The sequence below is a fragment of the Mustelus asterias genome, chromosome 19, assembly GCF_964213995.1.
Source record: "Mustelus asterias chromosome 19, sMusAst1.hap1.1, whole genome shotgun sequence".
NCBI lineage: Eukaryota > Metazoa > Chordata > Chondrichthyes > Carcharhiniformes > Triakidae > Mustelus > Mustelus asterias.
The window spans coordinates 23,111,184-23,134,144 of NC_135819.1; positions in this window are offsets into that span (position 1 = coordinate 23,111,184).

Below are 22,961 nucleotides of genomic sequence, written 5' to 3' on the forward strand. Positions count from 1 at the left end.
AGGGACATACCTATCACAGACTCGCAGTAGCTGCTCCTTGAAAAAACTCCACATGTCGGACGTTCCCAGTCCCTGTAATCTCCTAGTCCAACCTATGTTTCCTAATTCTCTCCTAATAGCCTCATAATTACCCTTCCCCCAGCTAAAACCACTGGCCCGAGGTTCATGCCTATCCCTTTCCATCACTAAGGTGAACGTAACCGAATTGTGGTCACTATCACCAAAATTACCCGCTAATCCCTCTAACCTACGCATCTCAGGACACTAAGGGGCCATTTTAGCATGGCCAATCAACCTAACCCGCACATCTTTGGACTGTGGGAGGAAACCGGAGCACCCGGAGGAAACCCACGCAGACACGGGGAGAACGTGCAAACTCCACACAGACAATGACCCAAGCCGGGAATCGAACCCAGGTACCCTGGAGCTGTGAAGCAGCAGTGCTAACCACTGTGCTACCGTGCCGCCCCACCAGCAGCTCCGGCAACATTCATGTTTAACTCATGATCTTTCCCTTCGGCTGACGGCATTGCCTGGCCTTCAGAGAAAACCCATCTCACAATCGGCAGAAACGATACAAGCGACCTCCAGCTTTCTGGGAGACAGCGCAGTCGGTCTGTTCAAAAATACCTCGATGGGGAATTCAATCAACAATGCCAAGAAAACAATTCACCAGTGAAATGCTCGCACAAGGCTGATATTTTTGGAATAACAGCGAGAAGAAAAGAAGAAAATAACATTCAAAGCCCTCGAGAACAAATAATAGCCGTTGCTGAAAGTGTTATTGTCTCTGTGACTGGTAACCATTCTCATTCAGCAGCCTTTATGCCAAGTAATTGCCTCCTCTCCTTCCCCACTCAGACATGCGCTGTTAAGGACCCATCAAAACTTCATAAACCGGCTTGCCTCTCAGGAACTGAGAGTGAACAGTTCTGAGAGGCGGAGGTTCAGAAATAAACCTTTATGCGGTGGTGGTGGTGGTGTGGGCAGGAGGGGGGCTAGGGGGGCTGGGGGAGGTGGGGGAACCACAGCCGAACAAAAGGGAAGTCTGGTATTATTACTGCCGAGTGTCATCAAAGAAAATGGTCTCCGTAACATGGAGATAATGAAGAAACGTGGCAGCCTGCCCTGACGAGCGATTTCAAATGGATTGGCTATTAAATAAGAAGTGAATAAGGGTTTGAAGGAAAGCACGTGGTTATCCCAACACATTGTGTAGAAAGCTACTGATTGTGTAAATGCACAGAGAGAGAGACGGAGAGAGAGAGATGTGATTGAGTGGAATGTATTTGGGCTTAATCTTCTCAAATCAGATAAAGGAGTACTGGCCGCAGGCTCTGCTAAATCATAGAATTCCTTTGGTGCAGAAGGAGGCCATTCAGCCCATCGAGCCTGCACCGGCAACAATCCCACCCAAGCCTTAATCCCTCAACTCCACATATTTACTCTGCTAATCCCCCTGACACTTAGGGGCAATTTAGCATGGCCAATCCCCCTAACCCACAGATCTTTGGACACTAAGGGACAATTTAGCATGGCCAATCCCATCTAACCCACACATCTTTGGACACTTAGGGGCAATTTAGCATGGCCAATCCACCTAACCTGCACATCTTTGGACACTAAGGGGCAATTTAGCATGGCCAATCCACTCAACCTGCACATCTTTAGACACTAAGGGGCAATTTAGCATGGCCAATCCACCTAAACTACACATCTTTGGAAACTAAGGGGCAGTTTTGCATGGCCAATCCACTTAACCTGCACATCTTTGGAGCGTGTGAGGAAACCGGAGCACCCGGAGAAAATCACGCAGACACGGGGAGAATGTGCAAACTCCACAAAGATAGTGATTCGAGGCTGGAATCGAACCCGGGTCCCTGGCACTGTGAGGTAGCAGTGCCACCATGCCGCCCATGGACTGCAGCAGTTCACAAAGGCGGCTCACCCATTTCCTCAGAAGGTCAATTTGGGATGGATAATAAATGCTGGACCAGCCAGCGATGCCCACAGCCCATAAAGGAAGGAAGAGTGAGGCGGCAGCCAATTTTCCCACAGCAAGCTCCCACAAAAGGCAATGCGAGAATGAAGCAAATAATCTGGTTGGCATGATATTGATTGAGGGGTTAAAGGCCACCTCCCTTCCTCCTCTTCGAATTGGTGACATGGGATTCTTCACACCTCTCAGAGGGTCTCACTTTAACATCACTTGCAAAAGGCAACCTCTTTGGCTGCATAGAAACGGCTTGGAATGAGTGTAGTCTTGAGGTACAAATTGAACCCTTACCCTTTAAACCCAATGGACATGCATGCTACCAACTGAGCCACGATCCATGATTGAAGTTGCCACCTTCTTTAACCACTCTCACATCCAATTTTATGGGTGGCACGGTGGTTAACAACGCTGCCTCACAGCTCCAGGGTTTGATTTCTGTCTTGGGTCTCTGTCTGTGCGGCGTCTGCACATTCTCCCCGTGTCTGCGTGGGTTTCCTCTGGATGCTCCGGTTTCCTCCCACAGTCCAAAGATGTGCAGGTGATTGGCCATGCTAAATTGCCCCTTAGTGTCCAAGGATCTGTAGGTTAGAGGGATTAGCGGGGTAAATGTTTGGGGTTGTGGGGATAGTGCCTGGGTGGGATTGTGGTCGGTGCAGACTCGATGGGCCAAATGGCCTCGTTCTGTACTGTAGGGTTTCTATGATTATATGATCTACACATGCACAAAATGGCGGCTGTGTTTCCCACTTTGCAATACTTGGTAAGTACTTCAATGTCTGCTTCGTGCTTTGGCAAATCTTGTCGTTTTGTAAGACGCTGCATAAATGTAAGTCTTTCTTTTTTTGATAATCCTCCAAAGTTATTCTTCATTTATTTATCAAATTCCCTCGTGAACATGCATCTAAATCAGCTTCCAACATCCTGTCAGGCAGAGCAGAACTACTCACTGCGTAACAGTAACTTCTCCTCTCTTCCTCGTGTGCTAATTATTTGATATCAGTATCCTTTCTTTACCGATCCTTCTGCCAGTTTTATTTATTTTTTGTCATTGGGTGGCACAGTGGCACGGTGGTTAGCGTTGCTGCCTCACAGTGCCAGGGACCCGGGTTCATTTCCGGCCTCGGGTGACTGTGTAGAGGCTGCACGTTCTCCCCGTGTCTGCGTGGGTTTCCTCCGGGTGCTCCAGTTTCCTCCCACAGTCCAAAGATGTGTGGATTGGCCTTGCTACATTGTCCCTTAGTGTCCAAAGACGCGTAGGTTAGAGGGATTAGCCAGGCTAATTTGTCCCTTACTGTCCAAAGATCTGCAGGTTAGGTGAATTGGCCATGGTAAATTGCCCCTTAGTGTCCAATGATGTGTGGGTCAGGTGGAGTGGCCATGCTAAATTACTCCTGAGTGTCCAATGATGTGCAGGTTAGGTGGATTGGCCATGCTAAATTGTCCGTTAGTGTCCAATGATGTGCAGGTTAGGTGGATTGGTCATGCTAAATTACCCCTCAGTGTCAGGGAGATTGGCAGGGTAAATATGTGGCGTTACGGGTTAGGGCCTGGGTGGGATTGTTGTGGATGCAGGCTCGATGGGCCAAATGGCCTTCTTCTACACTGTGGTGATTCTATAATTCCATTCTATGATAGCATCTGACTGTCACTGGCTAGGCCAGCATTTATTGCCCATCCCTAATTGCCCCCTTGAGAAGGTGGCGGTGAGCTGCCTTCTTGAATCACTGCAGTCCATGTGGTGTAGGTACACCCACAGTGCTGTTAGGGAGGGAGTTCCAGGATTTTGACCCAGTGACAATGAAAGAAGGACCAATATATTTCCAAATCAGGATGGTGAGTGGCTTGGGGGGGAACTTGCAGTTGGTGGTGTTCCCACGTACCTGCCGCCCTTGTCCGTCTAGAAATCATAGAAACCCTTCAGTTCAGAAGGAGGCCATTCGGCCCATCGAGTCTGCACCGACCACAATCCCACCCAGGCCCTACCCCCACATATTTTACCCGCTAATCCCTCTAACCTACACATCCCAGGACTCTAAGGGGCAATTTTTTAACCTGGCCAATCAACCTAACCCGCACATCTTTGGACTGTGGGAGGAAACCGGAGCACCGGAGGAAACCCACGCAGACACGAGAAGAATGTGCAAATTCCACACAGACAGTGACCCGAGCTGGGAATCGAACCCGGCCTGGAGCTGTGAAGCAGAAGTGCTAACCACTGTGCTACCGTACCGTCTAGATGGTGGAGGTCATAGATTTGGAAGGTGCTATCGAAGGATCAGCAATGTACCATGTGGATCGTACAGCTGCGACTGGGATAGAGTGAATGTTTAATATAGTGGATGGAGTGGTGATAATAAGTTATTTTGTTTTGGATGGTGTCGAGTTTATTGAGTGCTGTTGGAGCTTCATGCATCCAGGCAAGTATTGCATCGCACTCATAACTTGTGCTTCGCAGGGAGTGCTTGGAAAGTCAGAGGTTTAAAGCTCATTTATTAGTGTCACAAGTAGGCTTACTTTAACACTGCATTGAAAGTTACTGTGAAAATCCCCTAGTGGCCACACTCCGGCACCTGTTCGGGTACACTGAGGGAGAATTTAGCACGGCTAATGCACCCTAACCAGCACGTCTTTCAGACTGTGGGAGGAAACCGGAGCACCCGGAGGAAACCCTTGAAGACACGGGGAGAACGTGCAAACTCCACACAGACAGTGACCCAAGGCCAAAATCAAACCTGTTTCCCTGGCGTGGTGAGGTCGCTGCGCTAACCGTTGTGCCACCATGCTGCCCATGGTGATATACTCACCATGGACTCTCCAGCCTCCAACCTGCTCTTCAAGTCGCAGTATTTATATAGCTGATCCAGTTCAGTTTCTGGTCAATTGCCAATCGTAACACTCCCCCCTTCCATCCTCCAACCGCCCACTTGCAAGCCAGGATATTGGGGGTTTCCACGAGGTTGTGCCATTGATTGTGAAGTGTCTTGTTGGAGATGGTCATCATTTCTGGCATGTCCAAACGCTACTTGCCACGTATCAACCCATATTGCCATTCTCAATGCAGGTACAGAGTGTTTCTGTACCTGAAGGGTTGCCAATGGGCATTTATCCCCACTTCTGTCCTCATGTTGAGGGGGAGGCCATTGACAAAGCAAATGAAGATAGCTGGACCTAGGACCCTACCCTGTGGAACTCCTGCACTGATGTCCTAGGGCTGAGATGATTGACCTCTAACGGCCATCTTCCTTTGTGCTCGGTATGACTCCAACCAGTTTCTTCCCGCACTCCAATTCTGTGAAATTGTTTCTCCTTATCCATTCTCCGAAAGTCCTGCACGACCCACCTCTCAGGTCTTCTCCTGGCCCCCTCCGCTCAGCCCTATCTCCCTCTCGTCTCCGGCTGTAGACCAGAGAGCCTCGTCACTTGCCAATCCACTTCCTAATTTTGGAAGAAACTTCAAGCAGGTCACCTTGAAGCCTCCTCACATTTTTCTGAAGAGAACGAGGCCAACTCGCACATCAATTAAGCATCGGCTACCGAGGGACTTTTTTTTTAACTCGCCTTGCTCCTTCAGAACTGACCAATTTCCCAGACTCCCCAGGGGGGACATGATGGCCACTTGCAGGCGTCGTGTCGTCACCCCACCCACCCCCGCCCCAGTTCCGGAAGGGCAGAATCTCTCCAAACGGCGGGGTCGCCCGCTCTGACAGGCAGCATCCTCATCTGGATGCGATGTGTCTCTCGTTGCATGTTGATGGTGTCAGCTCTTGCGCCTTCCTTTATTATAATTTCTTCAGGCAAGATATTTTTAGTGCCGTCGCAGCCTGCGAGAGACTGAGCAACAAAACAGCCGCTGATGAATACATCACACTTGAAGCAAATGTATTCAGAGTGTACGCAAGCTTTTGTGTGTAACCATCACATTATCGCATGCCTCGCGCTAACCTGTGACTCTCACCAAGGGGACCTTGAAAATCCAGGCACAGCCCAGGTAATTGGGCAATGATCACTGCTGCAGAACTGTGATATAATCATTTACTCTACACTGCTGCCTCGATGCAGTGAGAAGTTGTCTTCTTTAAACAGGCAGCTTGCCTTTCGCACTCACGCAGGACCTGACAAGCTCTTTTCTGTCTGAAAGTGTCACCTGTTCTGATGTGTTTTACTGCCTCAGATGAAAAATGAATAATCCCCCCTTCCCCAATTCCCACACCACACTGTATGTCTGTGTGTCTGTACGTGAGCAATTTTGGACTCCGTATCGAAGCAAGGATGTGCTGGCCCTCAAGAAGGTCCAGGAGGAGGTTCACAAGAATGGGTCGTTGAGGGCGGCACGGTGGTACCGTGGTTAGCACTGCTGCCTCACAGTGCCAGGAACCCGGGTTCAATTCCAGCCTTGGGTGACTGTCTGGAGTCTGCACGTTCTCCCCGTGTCTGCGTGAGTTTCCTCCGGGTGCTCTGAAAGACGTGCTGGTTAGGGTGCATTGACCCGAACAGGCGCCGGAGTGTGGCGACTAGGGGATTTTCACAGTAACTTTGTTGCAGTGTTAATGTAATCCTACTGGTGACACCAATAAAAAATAAACTTTAAAACTTTATCCTTTGTACTGATGAAGGGTCATATCAGACCCGGTACTCCAGTTTCCTCCCAGAGTCCAAAGATGTGTAGGTTAGGTGGATTAGCCATGCTAAATTGCTCCTTTGTGTCTGAAGATGTGCAGGTTAGGGGAATTGGCCATGCTAAATTACCCCTCAATGTGTAGTTTAGGGGGATTAGTGGGGCAAGTACGTACGGTTACAGGGATAGGGCCTGGCTGGGATTCTCTGTCGGAGAGACAGTGCAGATGTGATGGGCCAAATGGCCTTCTTCTGCAATGGAGAGTTTCTATGATTCTATGAATGTAAAGCTTGTCATATGAGCAGTGTTTGAGAACTCTGGGTCTGTGCTCGATGGAGTTTAGAAGGATTCGGGGGGGATCTCATTGGAACTTACAGAATATGGAAAGGCCTGGATAGAGTGGACATGGGGAAGATGTTATGTTTCCACTAGTAGGAGAGACTGGGATCCGAGGGCACAGACTCAGAATAAAGGGACGACCCTTTAGAACCGAGATGAGGAGGAATTTCTTCAGGCAGAGGGTGGTGAATCTGTGGAATTCATTGCCACAGAAGGCTGTGGAGGCCAAGTTATTGACCTGTCTTTTAAGACAAAGATTGATAGGTTTTTGATTGGGATCAAAGGTTCCAAGGAAAAGGCGGGAGAATGGGGTTGAGAAACTTATCAGCCATGATTGAATGGCGGAGCAGACTCGATGGGCTGAGTGGCCTAATTCTGCTCCCATATCTGATGGACGTATGGTCATTACAGCGGCTTCTGACTCCAAGGATGGTGCTTACATAGGAATCTCAGCCCAAACATTTGTCAAGGCATTGAAAACCCTTATTTCCCCCTTGACCCTGACCCTCAGACCATTGCCTGGTTTATTTAAGGAAAAGCCTTGCTTTTCTTAAGTCACGACCACCGGATGTCTCTGCAGTTAAATGAAGAACTTTTGAAGTTTATTTATTAGTGTCACCAGTAGGCTTACATTCACACTGCAATGAAGTCACTGTGAAAATTCAATAGTCGCCACACTCCGGCCCTGTTCGGATACACTGAGGAAGAATTTAGCACGGCATCTAACCAGCATGTCTTTCAGACTGTGGGAGGAAATCGGAGCACCGGGAGGAAACCCACGCAGAGATTGGGAGAATGTGTAGACTCCACACAGACAGTGACCCAAGCCAGGAATCGAACCCGGCTCCCTAGTGCTGTGAGGCAGCAGTGCTAACCACTAGCCACCGTGTAGTCTGTTGTCTTGTTTTGCTATTAGTTTACCAGATGTGGGCATTGATGGCTAGACCAGCATTTATTGCCCATCCTTAATTGCCCCTTGAGAAGGTGGTGGTGAGTTGCCTTCTTGAACCGTTGCAGTCCCTAAGTTGTGGGCACATCCACAGTGCTGTTTGGGAGGGAGTTCCAGGAATTTAACTCTTTGACAGTGGAAGAACGGCCGATATATTTCCAAATCAGGATTGTGAGTGATTAGGAGGGTGTTAATTCTCTATGACTGGGGTGTGTCCCCAAGAACTCACATCATGGCCAGATGTCGGGGAAACGATGGCCTCCTGATATCATCGCTAGACTATTAATACAGAAACTCAGCTAATGTTCTGGGGACCTGGGTTTGAATCCTGCCAGGGCAGATGGCGGAATTTGAATTCAATGTTTAAAAATCTGGAATTAAGAATCTACTGATGACCATCTAACAATTGTCAATTGTCGGAAAAAACTATCTGGTTCACTAATGTCCTTTAGAGAAGGAAATCTGCCATCCTTACCCGGTCTGGCCTACATGTGACTCCAGAGCCACAGCCACTGCCCTCCAAGGGAACTAGGGATGGGCAATAAATGCCGGCCAGCCAGCGACGCCCATGTCCCACAAATATTTTTTTTTTAAATTGCAGGTCTTACTCACTCCACTTTCTGAACTACAACTGCACTCCTAGGGTAATCCCCCTCACAGCCAGGGTCACCTCACACCCAGGGTCACCTATCCATTCTCTTAAAGGGGCTATGCCCCAGCATATATAACAGAGGGGAACTTCCAGGTGGTGGTGTTCCCAGGTGTCTGCTGCCCTTGTACTTCTAGACGGTAGTGGTGGTGGGTTTGGAAGGTGCTTCCCTTTGGCGGGTTGCTGCAGTGCACCTTGTAGGTGGTACACACGGCTGCCATTGTGCATCGGTAGTGGAGGGAGTGAATGTTTGTGGAAGGGCTGCTTTGTCCTCTATGACTCTATGATTCATTTTAACTGGAGGAATATTCATGGACATTATAAAATAAAGGGAGAAATGGTAAAGGAGGTGCAGGAACTGAGAGATCTCGGTGCATATGAACATAAGTCATTGAAGGTGGCAGGGCAGGTTGAGAGATAAGTCAACAAAGCAAATGGTATGTTAGGCTTCATTAATAGGGGCATTGAACAAAAGAGTCAGGAGGCCATGATGAACTTGTATAGGACACTATAGTTGGGCCCCATCTGGAGACTGCATCCAGTTCTGGGGAACATACTTGAGGAAGGATGTTAGGGATTGGAGAGAGTGCAGAGGAGATTCACAAGAATGATTCCAGGGATAAACTACAGCTATGAAGATAGATTGGAGAGGTTGGGAATGTTTTCTTTGGGAAAAAGAAGGCTAAGAGAATACTTGATAGAGGTATTCAAGATTCTGAAAGGTATAATCAGGGTGAATATTGGCAAACTGTTCCCTTTCGAGAGAGCATTAAGACCTAGATGGTACAGTATCAAAATAATGGGCAAAAGGAGCAGATGTGATGCGGGGAAAAATTCTTTCACCAGAGATAGTTGGAGTCTGGAACGAACATCCCGAGAGGGTGCTGGAAGCAGGTTCAATCGAGGAATCTGCAAAGAAAGGATATACAAGGTTACAGGGGAACAGCAGGGGAGAGGGACTCGGTAGAATGCATTTTGAGAGAGCCCAGTGCAGCTTCGATGGGCTGAATGGCCTTTATCTGTACTCTGCAGTCCTGTGAAGCTCCATTCAGTTAGACCTTGTTGTGGACGTTATCTTACCTCCAACTGTCTATCTTGAGTGAGTAAGCCCTGCAAAGAGATTGAAGTCACTCAAGTATTGCCCATCTCTAATTGCCCTTCATAGTAACATAGAAACTAGAAGCAGAAGTAGGTCATTCGGCCCCTCAAGCCTGCTCCGCAATTCATCTTGATCATGGCTGATCAGCAAATTCAATATTCTGATTCCCCCCTTCCCCCGCCATGTCGCTTGATCCCTTTAGCCCCAAGAGCTATATCTAATTTCTTCTTGAAATCAGACAACGTTTTGGCCTCAACTACATTCTGTGGGAGTGAATTCTACACATTCGCCACTCTCTGGGTGAAGAAATTTCTCCTCACCTCAGCCCGAAAAGGTTTACCCCTTATCCTCAAACTATGACCCGTAGTTCTGGACTCCCTCACCATCAGGAACAATTTTTCTGAATCCACCCTGTCTAACCCTGTTAGAATTTTACAAGTTTCTATGAGATCCCCCTTACTCTTCCAAACTCTAGTGAATATTCAGAGGGAAGTTAAGTTCTGCCAGTTACCATGGGGAGGCGATGGAGCAGTGATATTGCCACTAGACTAGTAATTCAGAGACCCAGGGTAAGCTCTGGTGACACGGGTTAGAATCCCACCACGGCAAATGGTGAAATTTGAATAAAAATCTAAATTTGGCCGTGAATTGTAAACCCCATCAGGTTCAGTCATGTCCCTTTAGGGAAGGTAATCTGCCCCCCCAACTTGGTCAGGCCTACACGTGACTCCAGACCCACTGCAAATGTGGTTGACTCTTTTGGAAAGTTTATTTATTAGTGTCACAAGTAGGTCAAATTAACACTGCAATGAAGTTACTGTGAAAATCCCCTAGTCGCCACACTCTAGCACCCACTCGGGTACACTGAGGGAGAATTTATCGTGGTCAATGCACCCTAACCAGCACGTCTTTTGGACTGTGAGAGGTAGTCGGAGCACCTGGAGGAAACCCATGTAGACACCAGGAGAATGTGCAGACTTCGCACAGACGGTGACCACTGCGAGGCAGCAGTACCAACGACCCGTTGGAATGTAAACTTCTCTCACCCAGTGACCCAAGGCTGAGAATTGAACCCGGGTCCCTGGCCCTGTGAGGCAGCAGTGCTAACCACTGTGCTACCGTGCTGCCCCCTTAACTGCCCTCTGAAATGGCAGTTAATGACAGTGGGGGTCTGATGGTCCCAGACCATTATCCTCTGCAGCTGGTAGTCCGGTAACCAAACCAGTGCGTGGACTGGAGTTTTGTTACAAGCACAGGCATAACCGGTACTGGAAAGATACACAACTAAACTTCCACAGTCATAGGATGAGAATTTTCTTTGCAAATGCATCCCTTGCCAAGCAATTAGAGGCATGAATTTATGTTGAGGGATTTTCACCAGTAATTACTGCACCTGCAATATCTACACAACAGTATTAACCACATCCAAAATATAATGAGATGCCACAACGGGAGGGATCAGCAATTTTTTTTTTGTGTGGGCCTTTTCTTATCGCGACTCCTCTTCTGTTCAACTCTGGCGCAGTCGAGTCGAAGTGATGCGCGGGGCCTGTGAAGTCCGTGAGAGCCTCAACTGCTGTAATTAGAGGAAGAAGCAAACTCCCCATTGAACTTGGAAAATAGCACAGCGCGTGAAAACGGCCAACAAGCAACCGCGCCTGATTCCTAAGGAGCGGAGCACTGAGCCGGAAGAAAATGGGAGGATAATTTAGTTAGGTCCAATTTCAAGGCCCAAAATGGGCCCGTCGCAGTTCAGGAAGGCACATGAACCTTCTGGACTCAACAGTCAGCTCAGCAACTCCAGGCATTACTGTGGTAAAAGCAAAATGCTGCGAATACTGGAACAAAAACAGAAAATGCTGGAAAATCTCAACAGGTCTGACAGCCTCTGTGGAGAGAGAATCGAAACATAGAAACCAGAAGCATGAGGAGGCCATTCGGCCCTTCGATCCTGCTCCGCCATTCATCTTGATCATGGCCGATCAGCAAATTCAATATCCTGATCCCCCCCTTCCTCCCATATCCTTTGATCCCTTTAGCCCCAAGAGCTATATCTAAATTGGGTGGCACGGTGGCAGAGTGGTTAACACTGCTGCCTCACAGCGTCAGGGTCCCGGGTTCGATTCTTGGCTTGGTACACTGCTTGTGTGGAGTTTGCACGTTCTCCCCGTGTCTGCGTGGGTTTCCTCCCACAGTCCAAAGATGTGCTGGTTAGATGCATTGGCCATGCTGAATTCTCCCTCAGTGTACCCGAACAGGCGCCAAAGTGTGGGGACTAGGGGAATTTCACCATAACTTCATTGCAGTGTTAATGTAAGCCTACTTGTGACTAATAAATAAACTTTTTACTTTAACTTTTTTCTTCTTGAAATCACACGTTTTGGCCTCTATTACTTTCTGTGGTAGTGAATTCCACACATTCACCACCCTACTCACCTCAGTCCTAGAAGGTCTACTCCTGCTCATTTCTAAGTCCTACTCCTTACCCACAAACTATGACCCCTGGTTCTGGACTCTCCCCACCAACGGGAACATTCTTTCTGAATCCACCCTGTCGAACCCTGTTAGAATTTTATGAGTTTCTATGAGATCCCCTCTCACTCTTCTAAACTCCAGTGAATATAATCCTGATTTAGTCTCTCCTCATATCACAGATCACAGATCTGCCATGCCAGGAATCAGCCTGGTAAACCTTCGCTGTACTCCTCTATAGCAAGGACATCCTTCCTCAGATAAGGACACCAAAACTGCACACAATACTCCAGGTGTGGCCTCATCAACACCCTATACAATTGTACCCATATACCTATTCTCAAATACTCTGAAGGCCAACATACCATTTGCCTTCTTTACTGGCTGCTGTACCTGCGCTTACTTTCAACGATTGATGCACAAGGACTCCAAGGTCTCGTTGAGTATCCACTTCTCTCAATTTACACCCATTCGAGTAATAATAGGTCTTCCTATTATTGCTACCAAAGTGGATAACCTCACATTTATCCACCTTATACTGCATCTTCCATGCAGACGTCCATGCACTCAGCCTGTCCAAACCATGCTGAAGCAACTCTGCATCCTCCTCACAGCTCACCCTCCCACCCAACTTTATTTAGCCTGCAGATTTGGAGATAATACATTTAGTTCCATCTTCCAAATCATTAATATATAATGTGAACAGTTGGGGCCTCAGCACAGATCCCTGCGGAACCCCACTAGTCACTGACTGCCAATCAGAAAAATACACATTTATGCCAACTCTTTGCTTCCTATCTGCTAACCAGCTTTCTATCCATTTCAATACATTACCTGCAATCCCATGTGCTTTATCTTTACATAGTCTGTTATGTGAGACCTTGTCGAAAGCCTTCTGAAAGTCAAAATAAACCACATCCACTGGTTCTCCTCGGTCAACTCTACTAGTTACATCCTCAAAAAACTCCAACAGAATTATTTTGCCAGCCCTGATGAAGGGTCATTCAGACTCGAAACGTTGGCTCTATTCTCTCTCCACAGATAAGAACATAAGAACACAAGAACTGGGAGCAGGAATAGGCCAACTGGCCCCTCGAGCCTGCTCCACCATTCAATAAGATCATGGCTGATCTTTTCATGGATTCAGCTCCACTTCCCCGCCCACCCACCATAACCCTTAATTCCTTTACTGTTCAAAAACGCATCTTTCCTTGCCTTAAAAACATTCAATGAGGTAGCCTCAACTGCTTCACTGGGCAGGGAATTCCACACATTCACAACCCTTTGTGTGAAGAAGTTCCTCCTCAACTCAGTCCTAAATCTGCTTCCCCTTATTTTGAGGCTATGCCCCCTAGTTCTAATTTCACCCGCCAGTGGAAAGAACTTCCCTGCTTCTATCTTATCTATTCCCTTCATAATCTTATATGTTTCTATAAGATCTCCCATCATTCTTCTGAATTCCAATTAGTATAGCCCCATCTACTCAGTCTCTCCTCATAAGCCAACCCTCTCAACTCCGGAATCAACCTAGTGAAGCTCCTCTGCACTCCCTCCAGTGCCAGTATATCCTTTCTCAAGTAAGGAGACCAAAACTGTACACAGTACTCCAGGTGTCGCCTCACCAGCACCTTATACAGCTGCAACATAACCTTGCTGTTTTTAAACTCCATCCCTCTGGTAGTAAAGGACAAAATTCCGTTTGCCTTCTTAATTACATGCTGCACCTGCAAACCAACTCCTTGAGATTCCTGCACAAGGACACCCAGGTCCCTCTGCACAGCAGCATGCTGCAATTTTTTACCATTTAAATAATAGTCCATTTTGCTGTTATTCCTACCAAAATGGATGACCTCACATTTACCAACGTTGTACTCCATCTGCCAGACCCTTGCCCACTCACTTAGACTATCTATATCCCTTTGCAGACTTTCAGCGTCCTCTGCACATTTTGCTCTGCCACTCGTCTTAGTGTCATCTGCGAATTTTGACACGCTACACTTGGTCCCCAACTCCAAATCATCTATGTAAATCGCAAACAATTGCAGTCCCAACACTGATCCCTGAGGCACACCACTAGTCACTGATCGCCAACCAGAAAAACACCCATTTACCCCCACTCTTTGCTTTCTGTTAGTTAACCAATCCTCTGTCCATGCTAATACATTACCTATAACACTGTGCACCTTTATCTTATGGAGCAGCCTTTGGTGCGGCACCTTGTCAAATGCCTTCCGGAAATCCAGATACACCACATCCACAGGTTCCCCATTGTCCACATTGTTCTCAAAGAATTCCACCAACTTAGTCAAACATGACCTTCCCTTCATGAAGCCATGCTGCATCTTCCCAATGGGACAACTTATATCCATATGTTTTGCTATTTCTTCCTTGATGATAGATTCAAGCATTTTCTCTACCAAAGAAGTTAAGCTAACCGGCCTATAGTTACCCGCCTTTTGTCTACCTCCTTTTTTAAACAGTGGCGTCACATTTGCTATTTTCCAATCTGCGGGAACCACCCCTGAGTCCAGCGAATTTTGGTAAAATACCACTAGTGCATTTGCTATTTTTCCTGCCATCTCTTTTAGTACCCTGGGATGCATTCCATCAGGACCAGGAGACTTGTCTACCTTTAGCCCCATTAACTTGCCCAACACTACCTCTTTCGTGATAATGACAGTTTCTTGGTCCTCACCTGCCATAGCCTTCCTGTCATCAATTTTTGGCATGTTATTTGTATTTTCCACTGTGAAGACCGACACAAAATACCTGTTCAATGCCTCAGCCATTTTCTCATTTCCAGTTATTACATCCCCCTTCTCGTCCTCTAAAGGACCAATGTTTACTTTAGCCACTCTTTTTCATTTGATATATTTGTAGAAACTTTTGCTATTTGTTTTTATATTCTGAGCTAGTTTACTCTCATAATCCATCTTACTTTCCTTTATAGTTTTTTTTGTGGCTTTCTGCTGACCTTTAAAGATTTCCCAATCCTCTAGGTTCCCACTAATCTTTGCCACTTTTGTGTGCATTTTCTTTCAATTTGATCCCACCTTTATTTCCTTAGATATCCATGGCTGATTATCCCCTTTCCAACAGTCCTTCCTTATCACTGGGATATACTTTTGCTGAGCACTGCGAAAGATCGCTTTGAAAGTCCTCCACTGTTCCTCAATTGTCCCACCATAAAGTTTTTACTCCCAGTCTACCTTAGCCAGTTCCTCCCTCATCCCATTGTAGTCTCCTTTGTTTAAGCACAAGACACTGGTATTGGATTTTACCTTCTCACGCTCCATCTGTATTTTAAATTCAACCATTACTGTGATCGCTTCTTCCGAGAGGATCCCTAACTGTGAGATCATTAATTATTCCCGTCTCATTACACAGGACCAGATTGCTTGCTCCCTCGTAGGTTCCATTACATACTGTTCAAGGAAGCTATCGCGGATACTTTCTATGAACTCCTCCTCAAGGCTGCCTTGACCGACCTGGGTTGACCAATTGATATGTAGATTAAAATCCCCCATGATAATTGCTGTACCATTTTTACATGCATCAGTTATTTCTTTGTTTATGCTATCAGATGCTATCAGACCTGCTGAGATTTTCCAGCATTTTCCGTTGTTGTTGAACATTATTGTGGTAACATGGCCCTTTAAGGGGATTTGGGGGGGGCGATTCTTTGAGGGCCACATGATCAGGCCAGACCCAATGGAGAGGCAGTGCAGGAAGACAAGCTAATTGGGAGCAAGGCCATACATAAGGGAAGATCCAGGGAGAGAAGAAGGTAGACTTGCTGCCCGTAGACCCTTATCTTGTATCTATATTACTGATAATAAATTATCTATTGTTGAAGACACAACAATTCTCCTTCAAAATTAGTGCAATTAGAATGAAGACTCTCTCTTTGACCTTTAAGGTGGGTGCATGACAACCCGTGGTGGATGAGGAGAGAGTTCCCACAATGCCCTGGGCCACGACCTCCAGACAATCTAACCACTGACAGAAAGTGTGATATCCCCCAGGACCTGCATGGGGAATCACTGATTGACCTCCCTGTAAGACACATTGAATACGAGCTCCCTGGGGACTGATAATGAACTCACCCAGTGGACCGCGTATACCGAGCCCTGTGTAAAGCAAGACCCAGAGTGGGTCCATTGTTGCATTGTCCTGGTTGGGAGCTGTTTGTGTTCACCACAGGCTTGTGGTTTTTGCTTTACTTTATTGTGTGTGATAAAGCACTGTTGCTTTGCAACTGACTCCCCGAGTTTATATAGAAAGAATCGTATCGATTAACCGGCCCTTCCTCTCACTGCTTGTGGGATCCTGCTGTGTGAAAAATGGTAGCGTTTATCCCCATAATGGGAGTCGCCACACTTCAAATGGCATGTGAGACACATTGGTTTTTGGATGCTTTCCCTGCCATCTTCACCTCGTTACTTTTATTCCGTAGCAGTGTAAATTCCGATTATATTAATGTCACCATTATGAATAATGCAAAGACAGGAAGGTTTATCATTTGCATTACACCCTTCATGACCTCTGCCTGCCCCGAAGCTTCACACAGAATGTGTAGCATTTTTGAAATGAAGCCACTGGTGTAAAGTAGTAAACACAGCAACCAATGTCAGTAAGACAGAGGAGATAGTCATCGACTTCAAGAAGTACTGGAGGACATGCCCCTGTCTACATCAATGGGGATGAAGTGGAAATGGTCGAGACCTTCACGTTTCTCGGTGTCCAGATCACCAACAACCTGTCCTGGTCCCTCCATGCCGACACTCTAGTTAAGAAAGCCCATCAACGCCTCTACTTTCACAGGAGGCTAAGGAAATTTGGCATGTCCACTTTGACTCTCACCAATTCTTACAGATGCGCCATAGAAAACATTCTTTCCAATTGTATCACAGCTTGATATGGATTCTGCTCTGACCAAGACCGCAAGAAACAACAAAGGGTCGTGAATGTAGCCCAATCCATCACGCAAACCAGCCTCCCATCCATTGACTCTGTCTACGCTTCCCGCTGCCTCGGCAAAGCAGTCAGCATAATGAAGGACCCCACGCACCCCGGACATTCTCTCTTCCACCTTCTTCCGTCGGGAAAAAGATACAAAAGTCTGAAGTCACGTACCAACCGACTGAAGAACAACTTCTTCCCTTCTGCCGTCAGACTTTTGAGTGGACCTAACTTATAGTAAGCTGATCTTTCTCTACACCCTAGCTATGACTGTAATATTACCTTATGCAACCTCCCATAGAAACCTTAGAATCATGGAAACCCTACAGTGCAGAAGGAGGCCATTCGACCCATCGAGTCTGCACCAACCACATCCCCCCCAGGCCTTATCCCTGTAACCCCACATAATTACCCGCGAATCCCTCTAACCTACACATCTTGGGACACTATGGGCCCGATTTTACCAACAACTTGTGTCCGTTTTCGGGCGCGAAAACGTGGTAAAGTCGGGTGTGAGGCCTTTATCGCGATCTGCACCCGTGTCCGCGCAGATCGCCACTTTACCGAGACCCGCGAATGGCGGGGATCCGTTCCGCGCCCAAATCGTGCGCAATGACGATTTAAATGCATTTGCATGCATTTAAATTGAATTAATGAACTGCTAATGAACTGCCCGTCCAACTCTATCGGCGTTTCCCCCTTTACCACCGTGTTTGCCGATCCGGAACCGCGCTTTTAGGGACCTGCTGAATAAAAGTCTGAGTCGGGTGCTCCAGGTTCTGAAAAGCGCGTTCAGTGTTTCCAACAGCTCTCTGCCTCAGATCAGTGGTGGGGGTGGAGGCGGGTCAGATCATTCTCTGGTTGGAGGGAGGAGGAGGAGGTGGGTCAGATGTATCTCTGGCGGGGGGGGAGGGGAGGGCTGATCGTTGTCTGGTGGGGGGGGGGAGGAGGCGGGTCAGATGTTCTTCTGGAGGGGAGGGGGAGTGAGGCCAGACCATTCTCTGGAGGGGGGCCGGTGGGGGGGAGTGAGGCCAGATCGTTGTCTTGGTGGGGGGGAGGAGGGAGGCGGGTAAGATGTATCTCGGGGGGGGGGGGCAGATGGATCTCGGGGGGGGGGCAGATGGATCTCTGGTGGTGGGGCAGGGGGTCCGCCGCCACTCTGCGAGCGATCGGTGGAGGGGGGAGGGGGCAGGGGTGGTGATCAGTCTGGGTAGTGCGGGGGTGGATAAGGGGGGAAGTGATGTGTGTGGGTACTGGGGGGGGATAAGGGGGGCAGTGATATGTGTGTGTCCCCCTTATCCACCCCCCCACTAGCCACACACATCACTGCCCCCTTATCCACCCCCCCACTACCCACACACATCACTGCCCCCTTAACAACCCACCCACTACCCACACACATCACTGCCCCCTTAACCACCCACCCACTATCCAGCCTGATCACCACCCCTGCCTCCTCCCCCCCCACCGATCGCCCACAGAGTGGCAGCGGACCCCCTGCCCCCCCCACCAGAGATCCATCTGCCCCACCCCTCCAGAGATCCATCTGCCCCACCCCGAGATACATCTTACCTGCCTCCCTGCTTCCCCCCGTTCCCCCCCCCCCCCCCCACTCCCCGCAAACCCGAGATACACTCTCGCTCCCGCTTTTCACTCCCGGGCCACTTTCTCCGCTTTCTACGGCCCGGGAGCGATCTGACATGGGTGCGCTTTTTCCTATTTTTTTCTAACTGCGCATGCGCAGTTCAGAGCTCCGATCGTTCCGGCAGCGCTAATCCCCGCCCACAGCGCGAATGGGACTGGAGATGGCTGAGAGCGTATGGGGGGCGCCTGAAAGCAGATTTCCAAGTCGAATCAGTACTACGCCCAGATTCAGCACTTGGAATGAAAATGGTAAAATCGGGCCCTATGGGTCAATTTAGCATAGTAAGAAGTTTAACAACACCAGGTTAAAGTCCAACAGGTTTATTTGGTAGCAAAAGCCACACTAGCTTTCGGAGCTCCAAGCCCCTTCTTCAGGTGAGTGGGAATTCTGTTCACAAACAGGGCATATAAAGACACAAACTCAATTTACATGAATAATGGTTGGAATGCGAATACTCACAGCTAATCAAGTCTTTAAGATACAAACAACGTGAGTGGAGAGAGCATCAAGACAGGCTAAAAAGATGTGTATTGTCTCCAGACGAGACAGCCAGTGAAACTCTGCAGGTCCAGGCAACTGTGGGGGTTACAAATAGTGTGACATGAACCCAATATCCCGGTTGAGGCCGTCCTCGTGGTGGCGGAACTTGGCTATCAGTTTCTGCTCAGCGACTCTGCGCCGTCGTGTGTTGTGAAGGCCGCCTTGGAGAACGCTTACCCGAATATCAGAGGCCGAATGCCCGTGACCGCTGAAGTGCTTCCAAACAGGAAGAGAACAGTCTTGCCTGGTGATTGTCGAGCGGTGTTCATTCATCCGTTGTCGCAGCGTCTGCATGTGTCAATTTAGGATGGCCAATGCACCTGACCTACATATCTCTGAACTGTGGGAGGAAACTGGAGCACCCGGAGGAAACCAACGCTTTCCTTCTCCCCTATGTTGATAGGAGTTATAGAGAAATAGTAACTCCTAGAAATGAGGCTTGGGTCAATGCCAGGAGGAGGGGTAAGAAGCAATCGGGAAGACAATCCCCTGGGGCGGTTCCCCTCCATAATAGGTTTTCGGTGCTGGAGGCTACAGTTGAGGAGGAATCAACTGAGCATAGAGAGCAGATCTCTGGGGGTGAGCCGAGTGAGAAAGCTCAGGTGGTTAGGGGCTGTAAAAGACTGGGCCTTGTGATTGGGGACTCCACAATTAAGGGGACAGATAGGAGGGTCGGAACTAAAGGTAGGGACTCAGGGTTGGTGTGTTGCCTACCAGGGGCTGGGGTCCGGGATGTGTCTGACAGGGTATTCAGGACTCTTAGGGGGGAGGGAGATAAACCACAAGTTATTGTACATGTGGGGACACACGACATAGGGAGGATAGGGGAAGGGGATATTAGGCAGGGATTTATGGAGTTGGGGTGGAAACTAAAGGCCAAGACTGACAGAGTGGTTATCTCTGGACTCTTGCCTGTACCACGGGATAGTTTAGAGAGGAATAGGGAGAGGGAAGGTTTGAATTCATGGCTGAGGGGATGGTGCAGGAGGGAGGGGTTCAGGTACTTAAGCAATTGGGGCTCGTACTGGGGAAGGTGTGACCTCTATGAGAAGGATGGTCTACACCTTAATCAGAAGGGGACCAATATCCTGGGGGGTAAATTTGCTAAGGCCATGCAGGGAGGTTTAAACTGATTCGGGGGGGGGGAGGGATCCTGAGTAGTGGGGCTGAAAGTGAGGGATGCATGGATGGGGACTGCAATGCACGGCATTGCAGAGGTGGGGTGGAGCAGGGTTTGAAATGTGTATACTTCAATGCCAGGAGTATTCGCAATAAAGTGGGTGAACTTGCAGCGTGGATCAGTACCTGGGACTTCGATGTTGTGGCTATTTCAGAGACATGGATAGAGCAGGGGCAGGAATGGATGCTGCAGGTCCCGGGGTTCAAATGTTTTAGTCGAAGTAGGGAAGGAGGTAGAAGAGGGGGAGGGGTAGCATTATTGGTCAGAGATTGTATCACAGTGTCAGAGAGGAGGTTTGATGAGGACTTATCTGTTGAGGTAGTATGGGCGGAGATTAGAAATAGGAGAGGAGAGGTCACCCTGTTGGGAGTCTTTTATAGACCTCCTAAAAGTTCTAGAGAGGTTGAGGAAAGGATTGCGGAGTCAATCCTGCTTAGGAGTGAAAGTAATAGGGCAATTGTTATGGGGGATTTTAACTTGACTAATATTGACTGGAATTGTTATAGCTCTAGCTCGTTAGAGGGGTCAGTTTTTGTTCAAAGCGTGCAGGAAGGTTTTTTGACTCAGTATGTAGACAGGCCAACTAGAGGTGAGGCTATATTGGATCTGGTGCTGGGAAATGAGCCAGACCAGGTGCTAGACTTGGAAGTTGGTGTGCATTTTGGTGATAGTGACCACAATTCGGTTACGTTCACCTTAGTGATGGAAAGGGATAGGCATGAACCTCGGGCCAGTGGTTTTAGCTGGGGGAAGGGTAATTATGAGGCTATTAGGAGAGAATTAGGAAACATAGGTTGGACTAGGAGATTACAGGGACTGGGAACGTCCGACATGTGGAGTTTTTTCAAGGAGCAGCTACTGCGAGTCTGTGATAGGTATGTCCCTGTCAGGCAAGGAGGAATTGGTAGGGCTAGGGAACCGTGGTGCACCAAAAAAGTTTCTTTGTTGGTTAAAAAGAAAAAGGAGGCTTATGTTCGGATGAGACGTGAGCACTCGGGTAGTGCACTAGAAAGCTTTAGATTGGCTAAGAGGGAGTTGAAGAGCGAGCTTAGAAGGGCTAAAAGGGGACATGAGAAGACTTTGGCGGATAGGGTTAAAGAGAATCCTAAGGCGTTCTATAGGTATGTCAAGAACAGAAGGTTGGTTAGGGCAAGTTTAGGGCCAGTTATAGATGGCAGAGGGAAGTTATGTGTGGAACCGGAGGAGATTGGTGAAGCATTGAACCAATATTTCTCTTCGGTGTTCACGCAAGGGGACATGAATATAGCTGAGGAGGACACTGGGTTGCAAGGGAGTAGAATAGACAGTATTACAGTTGATAAGGAGGATGTGCAGGATATTCTGGAGGGTCTGAAAATAGATAAATCCCCTGGTCCGGATGGGATTTATCCAAGGATTCTCTGGGAGGCAAGAGAAGTGATTGCAGAGCCTCTGGCTCTGATCTTCAGGTCGTCGTTGGCCTCTGGTATAGTACCAGAAGATTGGAGGTTAGCGAATGTTGTCCCATTGTTTAAGAAGGGGAACAGAGACTTCCCCGGGAATTATAGACCGGTGAGTCTCACTTCTGTTGTCGGCAAGATGTTGGAAAAAAATTATAAGGGATAGGATTTATAGTTATTTGGAGAGTAATGAATTGATAGGTGATAGTCAGCATGGTTTTGTGGCAGGTAGGTCGTGCCTTACTAACCTTATTGAGTTTTTTGAGAAAGTGACCAAGGAGGTGGATGGGGGCAAGGCAGTGGACGTGGTATATATGGATTTTAGTAAGGCGTTTGATAAGGTTCACCATGGTAGGCTTCTGCAGAAAATGCAGATGTATGGGATTGGGGGTGATCTAGGAAATTGGATCAGGAATTGGCTAGCGGATAGGAAACAGAGGGTGGTGGTTGATAGTAAATATTCATCATGGAGTGCGGTTACAAGTGGTGTACCTCAGGGATCTGTTTTGGGGCCACTGCTGTTTGTAATATTTATTAATGATCTGGATGAGGGTATAGTTGGGTGGATTAGCAAATTTGCTGATGACACCAAAGTCGGTGGTGTGGTAGACAGTGAGGAAGGGTGTCGTAGTCTGCAGGAAGACTTAGACAGGTTGCAAAGTTGGGCCGAGAGGTGGCGGATGGAGTTTAATGCGGAGAAGTGTGAGGTAATTCACTTTGGTAGGAATAACAGATGTGTTGAGTATAGGGCTAACGGGAGGACTTTGAATAGTGTGGAGGAGCAGAGGGATCTAGGTGTATGTGTGCATAGATCCCTGAAAGTTGGGAATCAAGTAGATAAGGTTGTTAAGAAGGCATATGGTGTCTTGGCGTTTATTGGTAGGGGGATTGAATTTAGGAGTCGTAGCGTTATGTTGCAACTGTACACAACTCTGGTGCGGCCGCACTTGGAGTACTGTGTGCAGTTCTGGTCCCCACATTACAGGAAGGATGTGGAGGCTTTGGAGAGGGTGCAGAGGAGGTTTACCAGGATGTTGCCTGGTATGGAGGGGAGATTCCTATGAGGAGAGGCTGAA